Source organism: Balaenoptera borealis, assembly GCF_965194805.1.
Source record: "Balaenoptera borealis genome assembly, chromosome: 5".
NCBI lineage: Eukaryota > Metazoa > Chordata > Mammalia > Artiodactyla > Balaenopteridae > Balaenoptera > Balaenoptera borealis.
The window spans coordinates 133,034,035-133,048,934 of record NC_138862.1 but is presented as its reverse complement, the minus strand read 5'-3'; the positions used below and the strand labels follow the sequence as shown (position 1 = coordinate 133,048,934).

The window sequence follows — 14,900 nt, the reverse complement described above, 5'->3', positions numbered from 1 at the left end:
ACTCTTTTGAGCAACACTAATTAGGGTGTTTTTGTGATCAATGTTGACTAAGTAGTGAGCTATGTAGGGGTCCTTTTTAACTCCCTTAATGACAGAATGCCTTCTTGTCATTTTTTATGTAAAAGTCCCCTTGAGTGAAATTGGGGGACTGATAAAAAGTGAAGAAAAAAGAAAAAATTAAAGCTGGAGAGAGAAAAAAAGAGAGAGAGAGAGAGAGATCACTTAAACATATTTGGAGATAAAACCACCTATCCTTGCTCATCCTTTGTATGAGTCACCACCGTTTACTGTTCACTTCTTAAAATATTGGGCAAGTGTTCCCAAAGTTGAACTAGGTTTTCCCCTTTTCCCAAGACATATTTTACCAAATGGAAGAATAGTTAAGAAATGAAATTGAGGGAGGCAAAGGAAAGAGCCAACAGCTTCTAGGACCTGATTTCTTAATCTACCTGATATACCATGTATACTTGGACTCTGGGCACAAATCAACTGATAATGTGATAAATTAACTCAGACACTAAAATACTGCCATTTTACCGTTATAAAAGAAAAATATGAAAATTCCCTCTTTACTCCAACCATATGCAGCTTAATTTAAGTTGATTTTGGGTTATTTTGCAGTTTCACTTCCCTCTTGTCATTTATTTGATTTCATTAGAAACAGACTATTTACTTTCCATTTGTTTTATTCCTAATTTAGGCTACAAATGGGCTGTAACTGAGGGAAACTGCAGATGAGGGTAAATCACATTTGCTGTTAATTTGAAATTACAGACCCTTGATCTTTTTGAGGAGGTAATTTATCTATAGGTCAAATTTTAATTTAAAAAATACAGTTTTATAAAATTGATGTTGATAAGAATAAAAAACAAGTAATAGTCATTCTATACTATTCTGAGAAAATGTTCTATAAACAAAGTGTGAAAGAGTTGCACTATTTGTCTTTCCTTCATTTAAAAATCGCTAATATAAATTTTTAGTAGAATTATAACCAGAAGTAACTTCTGAATGCGCAAGGAAGGAAGTGATAATGGCTAGTAGAGCTTGTGTGTTAAATGACGTGTAAGCAGTTTAGAGCATGGACTTTAAAATCCAAGAGACCTTTAAAGGCTTTGTGGCTTTCTGGTGAAAAGACGCTGGGAAAGGTAAATAACTTCTCTAAAGTCTTGGGCTCCTTGTCTATAAAATAGGGATAATAATAGCACCTTACTTTACATGGCTGTGATGAAAATTAAATGAGATGATGCATTAAAGTCCTTAACCAGTACACAAAGTAACTACTCAATAAACAATAGACATAAGATAGGATGATATATGATATGAGATTTCTCTGAAACTGGCACAAAATTAATCAGAATTTTGAATTAACTAGAATATCTTTTCCTTGGTCATTTGAGAGAGTATAGAAAACCCTAAAACAAATTAATAACTTTTTTGGGAAGGTGCTAAAAATAATGATTTACTACATTTTGTTTGTTCTATTTGAATGTTTCACTATTATTATTATTCATCAGGGGCACTTTTGCAAAACCTGGTTGCTTTAGAACCAGTTTGGTTGGTGACAGAGATTTAAATTCAGGAATAAAAATGATTTCATTTTAATATTTGTTAAAAATCTCAAATTGTTTAACATATGGAAATATAGAAAAAAAGTTTTCTAATAGTTACATAGTTTTCCAGTAATCAATATTGACATGCAGTCACATAGGTTAAAGACATCCACATTAGAGAAAATATATGTCTTCTAAGATTATATTAAAAAAAAGGGGGGTGGTAAGAAGGACATTAAACGTAATGATCTGGTGAATTTTTAAAGACTTCTTTAATCCAAGCTATCCATATGACTTTTGAAAGATTCTATTATCAGACCATAAATGATACAACTAAGCCTACAGATGAGACTATATGTTGGAAACTCCTCACTGTAGAAATGTTAATAACTCTCAGGAAAAGCTTAACTCTCATACTTCTAAATAACTATTACTATATATATTTTCTCTCTGGTGGAAATCAGTGTTTATCATATTGTAATTCTCCTAAAACCACCTGCGACCTCCCTTAAGCATCTTTTCCTCCACCTGCTGATAGTAATAGTAATCACTACACAGTTTGTGTTCTGGTCATGGCAGAACATCTTAAATTTCCTAAGGAATACAGAGGAAGGACCAAAAGAAAATCTAATTTGTCTATTCCATTTGCTCAAAGTGTACCATTTCACCTATAAGTAAAAACAGTCATTGATTACTCTTAGAAAATCCTGGGCTTTGGAACCAGGCAGATGTGGGTTCCAATTCAAATTCTAAGTAGCACTTACTTAATTGGGAGGTTTTGGGCAGGTCCCATAAGCTCTCTGAAACTTGAGGAGTTTCCTCATCTGTAGAAAACAGGTAACAGTATGTTGTAGCACAGGGCAGGGCTTATGGTAAACCCCTGATGCACAGGAATGCCCTCCATTTGTAACTCTCCTCTGACCTCTCATGCCTATCTTCAACTCCTCTATTTTCCACATAGTTATATAAACAAATATATATCCACAGATTAAAAAAAAAAATCTCCCCAACTCAGAGCTGGATTTAGATCATTAGAGATTAGAGGTCCTCAATTTTACACCCATGAAAAAAATCAAGAAAACTCAACAAAATTCTGATTTTCCCCATGATTATTATTTTGATGTTTTTTATAAAACATTGACTAACAAATCCTTTCCAAGGTTTTTTTTTTTTTTCTTTTTAAATTTGGCGGAGGTGGGGGTGGGGGCGTGCATCTTTCCTTTGCTGGTGCCCTAAATACTTGCCTAAACTGCCTATTGTGCAATCCAGCACTGCCCCAAATGTTGCATTATTTGCTTTTAGAATTAAGGAGAAAGAGAATAAAAACTACATAAGGAAGAGTGAAAGTTAACACTTTTGGAACATCAGTGGTGCTTACTAAATGACCTATAAAAGTTAGTTTCCTTTTGCTCTTCTTTCAGGGTTTTTAAATAGTATTAATTTACTCTTATTATGAAAGTTGAAGATTTGGCTCATTTAGACCATCTCCCTCTCCCTTATCCCATTTTTGAGAGTTTATGAGCTTCACTCTTCTATTATGTATGTTTATAATATTAAATAATATTTAATAATATTTCTATCATTAGATAGAATATTTTGATTCTTCTCAAAACAACTGCAGTTGATATGTATATTACCTTTATCTCATTGATAAGGAATTAAGATTCAAAGGTTAAGTAGCTACCAAGTGGTAGAATTCAGATTTGAACATTTACAAGATAGAGCAAAGATAAAAGAAAAAATATATGCTCCCAAGTGAGTGAATACATTGTCAGAAGTGAATACAAATAGGAAAAAACTGGTACCTTACTTGCTGTAACTATTGTTACTTCCTAGCACAGTGTATTCTTTCAACTCTCAAAGGTTGTCTGACAGGCAGATCTATAATAGACCCAAAGTAACTATAGCATTTTTGAAATTGGGTGGCTGCAATGACTAGCATATGTGAGTTACTTTTGTATCAGTAAGCTTTTTCCAAATTGTATTTATTAGTTGCCTTTTATTTTGCTTTACATTGATTTACTATTTATCTTTTGCCAAATCCACAGTATGGATTTGAGAATCAGTAACTTAATAAGCTAACTAGTTGACCTTGAAATACTACTTCCAATATTAGTTTTATTTTCCTTCATGCTAAGTAGGTGGCTGCCACCTCATTTACAGCTGCTTACAAGAAAAATAAAGTTTTACATGAAATAGCAGTCATATCATCTCTATATGGTCAAAGTCAGCAAGAATTTGAGTAATTAAGTTTTATGTTCTTAGGTGAACATAATATGAATAAGTTATTATCCAATATTAACAAATATACATCCTTTCCTTCTCGTTTCAATGAACTTTGACAAAATTAATGGGAAGTAAAAGCTTCTGTTGCACCTAGTTAACTTTAGAGGATGTTTTCTCACCTTGATTTAGGTATGAATGAGCCATTGGCATTCTAAGAACTTCTTCGTGGTCAAATCTTGGCTCCTTATTTCTCAAATATTATGTTGTACAGACAAAATAACTGTATGCATCTAGGTATTTTTTGCATTGTTAACATTCATGTATATGACTTTAGCAAGTTGACTCTGTGTTCTCTTGTAAGAAGCAAAGAAATAATGACACCTTTTTTGCACGAACTATTTTACAATTTTTCATGATATATATATTCAAATATCGTTGTCAAGAATGAACACAAACTTCCCCCCTTTTCTGAATAACAGTCTAAATGTCTCTTTACATTGTCATGGTGAGTCCAAAGAAACTCAAGCACGAGGATAATACATACCAGTTGGAAACCCTGAGATTAACTACATATGGTGAGGAAACTAACAGTTATTGAGTGGTGAGTAAGCAGATGCTCCGCATATGTTACTTAACTCTCACTACTGTCTCTCAAGGAGGGTATCAATATCCCTAGTTTACAAATAAGGGAACTGAGGCTCAAAGAGGTGTTGACCTGAAACAAATGGACTGCCAGATATTTCTCCAGCAAAGACGGGCTTATTTGGGATCAGTAGAGAATTGCAATTCTGGGGTCTGCAACCATGGTGAGCCATGTGCAAGTCCTCCACACAGCAAGGGAAGGAGAATGCTTTTATACAGGGAAAAAAGAAGTTGGGAGGGCTATAGTAAACAATGTGTCTGTTAGGGAAACCACTGTCTGAAACCACCCACTCTGGCAGGCCCGATAGTAACCACTTGCATGAGTTATCTTCAACAGGAGGTTCTGGCAAGGAACGTGGAACTAACAAGCTACCACCAACCAGAAGAATTCGGGAAAGGTCAAAAGGAGAGAGGAGACTCCATGTCATACGTCCTACCAACCTCCCAGAATCCTTGTCGCTGAAATCCATCTTGGCTGAGTGATGCATGTGCCACCAGGAGGGACCCTGAGTCGAATGATTGGCCAGAGACAACCAGGAAACTAATCCCATCACCATAAAACCCAAGACTGTGAGTCACGTGGCAGAGCAGTCCTCCTGGGTTCCTTTACCATCCTGCTCTCCACCCAGGTGCCCCTTCCCAATAGAGTCTCTTGCTTTGTCAGCATGTGTATCTCTTCAGACAATTCATTTCCGAGTGTTAGACAAGAGCCCATCTCGGGCCCTGGAAGGGGTCCCCCTTCCTGCAACATGTCCATGGCTTTTCATTGGCTGAGTCCTTGCCAGTAAAAAAAAGGACTCTTTCTTCCTCTTGAGCTTGGCTATCATCACAGGGTGAGAGAGTTCCCCCTTCTGGTCTCCCAACTCTATTTAACTGAGGTTTCTGTTTATTATCTTCTACAGAGAATAAGGGGCTTGCCTCAGTTCTTTTTACCACCTTATATTTCCTTCAAGTGCTGATGGCTAAAAACGTCTGAATGTAATAATTTCACAATGGATTCGAAAACTTGTTCACTTCAAAACCCTCTATAGAAAAAAATATGTAAGGCTCTAGATTTTTCTCATATCTGGTAATACTGGAAGTGTTTGGATTAACTAGTAAGAATACTGAACTGGAAAATCCTCATATTGAAATTGAGCAGGACCCTGAGGGGGCCTCCTGGGTACAAAAGCCTGTCCATGTCCTCCCTTTCTTGTTTGTAGAAAAAGGCTTTTGTCTCCTAGCCCTTCCCTGAGTTCCAAAGAACAGACCCAAGCAGTTACTAATTAGAGAAGTGAAGGAATGCAGAAACAAAGGAAAATCAGCCAAGCAAGAAAAGTAATGATAGCTTAAACAATGGTTCAGCAATAAAACAGAGTCCTAGTTCCTCTCCAAGGAATATGCATAACAATCTGATGCAAATCTTTGAATTTTTCTGCAGAAACTAAGACCACCATACAGGTGGAGGATGGTGACTACATGCTGACCACAAGCACGTAGACCCCAGACTGGTTGGAACCAGCAGGTCAATGATTAAGATTCCTGAAACGTCACACTGTTACCTCACTACCAACCAACCAGAAGAAAGTCATGCACCCTGCAGCTCTACAACAAATGTTTCCTTTAAAAGCATTTCCCTGAAAACCATTAGGAAGTTTGGGTCTTTTGAGCATTAGCTGCCCATGCTCCTTGCTTGGCACCCTGCAATAAAGGCTGTACTTTCCTTCACCACAACCCAGAGTCAGTAGATTGGCTTTATTGAACAACAGGTGAGTGAACCCAAGTTTGGTAACCATTTTTTGCAAAAATAGCAGTTGAGGTTAATTTTATTGAGAGATGGACACAGAAAGGCCTTTTCCTTAATCAGTTAATATTTCAATAATGGTTTCAAACTGTTAAACCACAAAAAAGGTATTTCATTTTCCCTCTTTATCCAACTCTGATAATATGGTCAGAACTAGATAATTTCCTGTAATTGATTGGAAGTATTGGGGAGGAAGAAATTTTCCTCTACCTTTCTAGATTCTTCTGGATGGTCTAAGAATTAAATGGACATGAGACAAATTAACAGGAGAAGATCAAAGTTTAATAACATGTATACATGGGAGAGACCTAGGAAAACTGAGTAACCTGTCAAAATGGCTGAAGCCCTTACCTTAAATACCATCCTCAGCTAAAGATAAAGGGAAGTCGAGGATGAGGAGAGTCAGTTAAGAGAGGTTACAGGAAAAGCACAGTAAACAAGGATGATTTTGTTACAGATTTAAGTCATCGCCTATTCCATTGATAAGAGTTTCTAGAGATTTGGTCATCCTCCTCTTCCAGAGTTAGAGAGGGAGATGCCCTTACAAACGGAGATTCCCTTACAAATGTAATGTTTCTTACAAAAGTGCAAGTCCTACTTGGTTTTTAGAGCACTTCTAATGCGTGCTGTTTCTCAGAAAATAACCAGCTTAAAACAATTAATATGCCAAGGGACATATTTTAGGGTGGCAAATTCTGCTCTGGAAACTATATACATGTATACAGATACATATGTATATATGTCAAGTAATTCTCATGTCAATTTGCCAAATGTTGTCAATAATTTCAAGTCTATATAATATATTAGTAAGGTATAGAGAAACACAAAAACCAAATATATGTGGTGAGATAAACCTTGAGACAAACTACAGGAGACAAACAATAACAACCACATAAGAAATTAAAATGAAGTCCACTAGACATCATACTAAGTGAAGTAAGTCAGAAAGAGAAAGACAAATACCATATGATATCACTTATATGTGGAATCTAAAATATGACACAAATGAACTTATCTACGAAACAGAAACAAATTCACAGATATAGAGAACAAACTTGTGGTTTTCAAGGGTGGGGGTGAGGAAGGGATGGATTGGGAGTTTGGGATTAGCAGATGCAAACTATTATATGTAGAATGGATAAACAACAAGGTCCTAGTGTATAGCACAGGGAACTATTTCAATATCCTGTAATAAACCATACTGGAAAAGAATATGAAAAAGAATATATATACATACACACACATATAACTGAATCACTTTGAGTACAGCAGAAATTAACACAGCATTGTAAATCAACTATACTTCAATAAAATAAAATTTTCTAAAACAGAACAATAACAAAAAAATGAAGTCCAATAGAAAATGATTCCGTGGGAACTTCAAGCTTGCCAGCTCAACTGGAAAGTATTTTCTAACAGTATGTGTCTGCACAAGACCTTCTAAGCATCACCATCCAAGAGAAGTTTAACAGGAACCACATATACAATTTTACATTTTCTAGTAGCTACATTTTAAAAAAAGAAACAAGTGAAGTTAATTTTAATAATGTCTTTTATTTAACTGTATATCTAAAATATTTTTTCAACATGTAATCAATATAAAAATTTTAATGCAATATTTTAGATTTTTTCATATTAAATCTGGTATTTTAACTTTATTTCAAGTATTCAGTAGTATGGGGTTAGTGGTTACTATACTTGAAACAGTTCAAATCCTGCTGAATTATGCAGAGTTCTTAGGGATTCATTTAGGATCTGGGCTTTGATATAATTAGGCAGGTCCATTTAACAACAATAGGGAGCTTGACACGCAGCTGTTTGTCTTAGTCTAAAATCTTAAACCTCTCCTGTCTTGTATACTAACGTATGCCACTGATAAAAGCTATTGATATCTAAAAAGCTGTGAAATGTTGTAAATATATACCACATAATTTGTAAATTTGGTATGTGTGCACTATGAAAGTATCAGAAAAGCTAATGCAAACTCGGATTCTGAATAAAAAGATAAATCCAGAAAGAGAAATTTGAGGGTCATGCCTTGTATTTGTCACTCTTTTTAAAAAGGCGGGCAAAGACTAGGGAAAGAAGAGACAAGTCCTCCTACCCTTCCTGACTCTCATGCTTAGTGCTAGTGTTTTTCGGGGTTTTTTTTAACATCTTTATTGGAGTATAATTGTTTTACAATGGTGTTTCTGCTGTATAACAAAGTGAATCAGCTATACATAAACATAGTGCTAGTGTTTTGAGAAGGATACTAACATGTGCAAATCAATTAACAGCAACCAGGAGAATTGTGAAAAGGCTTGAAACCACATCCTGTAAGCAACAGTGGAAAGCACTAGAAATATGGCTTCTGAAGACAGAGGCTGCGGCCAGGGTGGTTAAGCACAGAGATAATAAGCAGAGGAGAACGGGGTAGATAGGATTTGCTGTACTGGCAAATACTTAAAAGGGATGTCACAGAAGAGGAATAGGCAAAAACAAACAAACAAACAAACTACTCGTGAAATAGAGGGCAAGTTGGCTGAATACAAAGAAAGTGGTTTCTAAAACTGCAATGAAAAAAATGCCTTGGAAGGCAGGGAATATCCCACTTTAGTGGAATTTAGGAGGGGTGGGGCAGGGCGGGGGAGGAGGGGAAATTCATAATGCCTAAGGCTCTTCCTAACTCCAAGTATGGATTTTATTTTTCCCAAATATTGAACAGAGAGGTAGTGTGGAGGTTTAATAGTTCACTGGCCTTGATGTTACAAGTCCTGTAGCTAAATCTTGGCTCAACCTTTAGGAGTTAGGTTACCCTGGGTAAGTTTCTTAGACTCTCTCGGTTTGTTTCCTCTATAAAATAAAAATAATACATCCCATATCTACTTCTGGGATTACTGGAAGGCTTTGTAAGCTATAAAATGCTACATAAACACAAATTTCTGTTTCCCTGGAATAAACCAAAGAAGGCCCCTTAACTGAGCCCTCCTATTTCTTTTTCCTTCTCCTCCCTTTATACTGTATTTCAGGTCCTGTTGTAATCAAGCAGGACCCTATGGGGCCTTCCTGGGACAGATTCCCTGCCCCCTCAAGTCCTCTGCCTGCCTCTTGTTTGCGAAAAAAAAAACCTTAGCCTCCTAGGCCTTCCCACAGTTTCAAAGAATAAATTTAATCAGAGAAGTGAGAAGCTGCAGAAACAAAGGAAAACGGTCAAGACAAAATAATAATAGTTTAGTCATTAAACAAAGTCAAGGACCTTTAGTTCCTTCTCAAGGGCTATAGATAATATTCTGAGCCATATCCTTTGAGCTGTTTTGCAGATACTGAAACCCCCACCAGGTGGAAGAAGTTAACTGTACACTGCCTACAAGCATGCAGACCCCAGATCGATTGGAACCAGAAGGTTGATGATGTTGACTCCTGATTACCTCACCACCAAACAATCAGAAGAATGTCCCTGAGCTGATCACACACTCCGCAACCCTCTCCCTCACCCTGCCTTTAAAAACCTTTCCCTGAAAGCCACAGGGGAGTTCAGGTCTTTTGAGCATTGGGGGCCTGCACTCCTTATTTGACACCTACAATAAACACTGCACTTTCCTTCCCCACAACCTGGTGTCAGTACATTGGCTTTACTATGCACTGGAGCCAGCGGGTCCAAGTTTGGTTCCGAAACAGTCTTCCCACACCCAGTTATTCCTGGTGCCACCCCTTAGATGTACCTTATCTTACTGATGGAATACAGGAAAAGTCTACTGTAAGGATAAATGCAGTCTTTTTCTACCTCAAGGTAGGGCAAAGGGTCAAAACAGTCAGGAAGCAAAATCTGTAAGAGCCATTGTCTACATTTTTCATCCTGCAATTGCCATCTCTAAAAACGAGACAACCAGTGAAAGGACTGCCAAAGAAAATATTATACTATTTCAGGATTGCTCTACTGAGGATTAAACCTCTTACCAGAGACCTTTAACCCTCATTAAAAAATGAATTCATGCCAGCCACCTACACCACCCATGTTTTGAAGTTTGCAGCAGAATTTTAAAGTTTGCACTGTTAGAACAAAAAAGAACTGGACTAACTTCAAATTATTTTGTGGTCTTTAGATTTCAGGTCTGAGAGTGGAGACTGAACTTAATTAAACCCTTACCCACAGGTAACACATACTATCACCTCTTTTCTCTAACCTGATTCCCCTCCCCCAGCGTCCATATACGTTCAGGGCGATAGCATCGAAGGTACAGGTCCTAGGGTGAGATTGCTTGGGTCCACTGCTGTGGAGAGGGGCCTCAATTTATCTGCAAAACAAAGATAATTCCTACTTCACAGAGTTGAGGATTAACTAAGTAAACCCGTGATCAGCAATAAAAGGGAGCTATCAGTATTACTATTCTGGCACTCCCACCAGCAAAAGGCTGTCGGTATTTCCGAAGCTTTGGTCTCCGTGACTTCCCAAACCAACCGATGTTTAAATCTTTTGCAGCTGTCTTCTGGGAGTCTCAACAGCAAGTGAAACTGCCGGCTCGCGATCCACCAAACCGGGTATAGACTGCCTCGCGGATACTCCATGGCATTTGAAGTCAAGACTGGGTAAATGCTTTAAAACAAGACCTCAAGAGATTAGGAGTGCAAAACCCGTGCCGCGTGACGACCACTGGCGGGACTCAGCCACACGCTGACAGGCGGGTTCCCTTCACACGCTGCATGGACTCCAAATCCCACTGCCGGCCTCGACCTTCTGCGCATGTCTAACTGCATTCAGGGAGGAGGGCGGGCTGACCAGCCGGCGGAGTAGCCGGCGGAACGCGGAATTTCACGGAAAGTGGGCGAATAAGACGCGGAGGGCTGGATGCGAGAGGGCGGGGCAGAAAGCGGAAGAATTGAAATCAGCTGACCGGGTCTTGTGACAGTCTGGGCGGGGGCGACGCAGGCGTATTGGAACGCGGTCGCTCAAAGCCTGAGCGAAGATGGCGGCCTCCAGAGTGAGCCTCTGAGAAGGCAGAGGGAGGAGGCGGAGGGGGCGCAGGGGTCGGAGGGGTCGGAGGGGGAGGGGAGGCAGCGCCGCCGCGGCATCAGGACCCCGCGGGAGCGGAGCTACAGGGCCCCCGCGGGGGAAAGGGGAAGTGGTGAGGGGGAGGAGGCCGGAGGGCGCCTCATCCCACTCTGGACGTTGAGCCGGCGGCGGGAGGAGCTCGGGCTGGAGCCTCTCCAGCCTCCCGCGAAGGTAAATCACTACGGGCACCGGACTCTGGCTCTGCTTTACCCCCTCGCCACGCCGCGGGGACTTGGGGGACCAACAGCAGGGAGAAGGAGGGGTGGTGTCTGGGTCGCAACTTCCTTCAGTTAAGGAAAGCAGATTACCCTCCCCCCAGATTGCTGGTCTGGTTCCTGTCCTCCGACCCCGCCCGCCCCCCGCGGCTCTGAGTGACAGTCGCCCAGGGCCCTGCCTTGTTCAGCCCCACCCCTCTTTTCGCCTTGTTTTCTGGTTTTCTACCCACCACGGTCCCCCACTCCACTCTGCACATCCTTACCCTACACAGCCCTTATTCCTCTCTGGGCTCCGCCCTCGGGATTCCCTTCCAGCTTCCTAGTCTGAGCAGTCTTCCCGCTGGAGGCCGGGAACTCTTGTTTCCTTGGGTGGGCGACCCTCCTTCCTCCCATGCCCTGCATAGACTTTATTTGCTTAGCTTTGTTTCGTTTTGTTAGGAACTGGGGAGCACCCGTGTGGTTTCTTCTCCAGTCCCTCCCTTATCCAAAATGAAGTTTTCGTCCACAGCTTTTCCTTTTTGCAAGGTAGCTTATTCACAGGGGCCTTTCCTTCGCTGCTGTGATTTTGCCTCTGAATGCGGCCTTTGGAGTGGATGAAATAGGACTTAAACGCTCAGTGAAGTGGCTGTTAAACGCGGATTTGACTTAGTGCACTTAAGAAGAGTGTATTCCCTTAAATTGTCTCCTTACTGTAGGATGTTAAGTTAACCACTCTTGTCTTGAGATTGTTACCTTTATCATTTGCTTAGGGGAGAAAATTAGAAATCTTCCCCAGATGTGGTAATGGTTTCCTGAAGTAATGATTTCTCAATTCCCCTCTCTGCTTTTCCTTTTGACCCGACCTTGATTTCTCTCAGGGCCTCTCTACCTGATGCTGTTGCCTCACTGTGAAGGACTTTATACTGTAGGGTTATTTTGAGCGTCTTGGAATATAGTGTCTTGGGTAAAAAGTTAAATTTCAGAATATTTCTTCAGGACCTGTCCCGAGGATTGTCTTACTGTGTTTTCTTTCTTGCTTGATGGATCTGGTAGATTTCTAGGTTTGAAAGTACTGTCTGCAGAGTTTAAGGAAATTACTCACGGTTGTCAGGTTTTGTAGTTATGTTACCAGTACTCTGTGAGTTTATGGGAATATGAAACAGAACTTGCCTTTAAAAAAAAAAAAAAAAAAGGACATTTACAGAATTACTTGTCAGTAATTGGGTATCTCCAAAAGGCTTGATTTCACTATTCTTTAGAAAGTGCTTTATTGTTTGACTTAAAACGTAAAATCTTGTTAACATTTTAAATGTAATGTGAAACAGTTTAAGCAGCTATATCTCAAACTTGGCTTTTGCGGTTAATATCACAATGGAACATAAGTCCATACTTGTTTAAAAATATTACATTATACTCCTTGTTTGAAAACAGGAAGTAAAACATATTAAGGGAGGAAAAGAGGAGTCAGAAGGTTAAGAGATAGGAATGTAAAGCTGTAGTTCAGTTCATGGAAAATACCACAATTTGTATTCCACTGGGAGGTAATGGATATTCCTGTTTTTCTAAAGTGGCAGTAGTAAATAGTCTAAAATATATGAATGGTATGAGAGGAAAAGTTATGGAATTATGGAAAGCATAAATTCTTATTTGTAAGAATTAACTTTATCCACAAATAAATGGAAGGTGGTTGCTTAGGTGGACGGAAACAATACTAGCTTTATTACTGAATTTGTAAAAAGGTTGGTAGTGGAGTCAGGTTCTCAGTAGCTGTTAAATTCTGCTTGAAATAAAATGTTTTAACTAATTTGGCTCCATTTCTCAACCAGTTCTATTTACACAGGTGAATCTGAGGTTTCCTTCGCACATACCTTTCCCCTTTTTCTCCGATTGAAGTACTTAAAATTGGTAAATAGAAGCAAGGCTAAGCAGATAAACTAGCAAAAATTTTGTTGCTACTAATACTGTAGTTTTAGGCCTAAATGTTAACTGTAATACTTATTAGTGGTTAAAGGGGAGTTGTTTTGAAAGAGATCCTTTAAGTCAGTGTTTCTCAACTTTATCAAACCCAATAAAGGCCAACTTTTTATTTCAAATAATTAGTAACAGCCCCTTTACTATCCTGAAATAATAGTTTATAAATAATATAACCACCTTCTGGCTTTGGCCCTGGGACAAAAAGAAGCTTTGCTTCCACTGTTAGAACAAAAAAGAACTGGACTAACTTCAAATTCATGACTTTTTTTTTTTTTTGAAACCTATTAAATAGCTGAGGCCACAGAGCAGACCACTGGCCCAAAGTTTAAGGAGAGAAAGAGTATGTATGAACTCACATTCACCTTCAGTAGACACAGCTGGACACTGTTAAGAAGTGTTCAGCTAGAATAGCTGACAAGAAAAGGAAGCCTGGATGCACCTTCTTCCAATCTCTTTACCTACAAACCTCACTGGGTACTCCTAGAAAAGACTGGGTTGAGCTCTGGGGAGTGTCTGCTGTGGTGCTGACCTAGAGGAGAAGAGCAGCAGAACTTTCTGGAGGGGCAAGAAAACTGTGCTCTGAGTCTTCCCCTCTGTCTCTTCTATGGAACAAAAGCCTTAATCTGTGGAGGGAAGAGCATCTTTGCTAGCAGGCCCTGTTGGTGAGCATTCATTGAGCTGGGGGAAGACAAAACCAGGGGGAAAGAATCTTTTCTTGGGGGAGGGGCACTGAGCCCAAAACTGCAGCCTGGGGAAACAGGAAGATCCTGTGATCCAGAGACACAGTGTATGTCTAAGAGTAAACCTTAATCAGAACAACAGAGACTGTACCCCCAACTCACTGCCATCAAGCTAAGAAGCTGTGAATAATAAGCAACTGCAAAATACTACAAGGTGAAGAACAAGATTATGCAAAGAGGCTCAGGGCAAAGAATCAAATAGACATTGCTTTAGTAAACCATCCCCCACCATAGGCACAAGCTATTCTGTAGATATTCGAAGCCTGTGGTACACTGAGGATAACCGTAGCAACAGCAAAATCATGAACCCAGCCCAACTCCTAACACCCAGCACTAAAGACCTAGCAAAGAAAAGGTGTGCCCATTTCCTGTCACAAAAATTATTTACCTCTATCTCTACTGTCTTATACATGTCCAGCTTTCAACAAAAAATTCAACAAGTCATACAAAAGGCAAAAAAAAATTCCCAAGAGAAAGAGCAATCATCAGAAATACTCATTGATTAATACAGATGCTACTATCTGGTAAGGAATTTAAAATGACTATAATTAATATGTTAAAGGTATGAACAAAAAGTGGACAATGTACAAGATCAGGTGGGTAATTTCAGCTGAGAGACAGAAACTATAAGAAAGAATCAAAAGGAAATGTTGGAAGTTTCATTACATAGTAAAGAGCTGCAGAGTGCCTTTGGGCTCATCAATAGATTTGACACAACCAAGGAAAGAATCAGTGAACTTGTAGATGTCAGAAATTATC

General features: G+C 39.3%; 1 protein-coding gene across 10 annotated transcripts in view; it reads left to right on the top strand.

Moving 5' to 3' along the window:
• Positions 1-11,143: 11,143 nt before the first annotated feature.
• DNAJC13 (DnaJ heat shock protein family (Hsp40) member C13) overlaps positions 11,144-14,900 on the top strand; it is a 122,896-nt gene continuing 119,139 nt past the window's right edge. For 9 of the 10 annotated variants that reach the window (XR_014244815.1, XR_014244816.1, XR_014244817.1 and 6 more), the window contains exon 1: positions 11,231-11,404. The gene's annotated coding sequence lies outside the window, so the exon portion shown is untranslated. Of the gene's footprint in view, positions 11,163-11,230; positions 11,405-14,900 lie in introns of those variants that run through there. The other variant, XM_082392609.1, reaches the window with a different exon arrangement.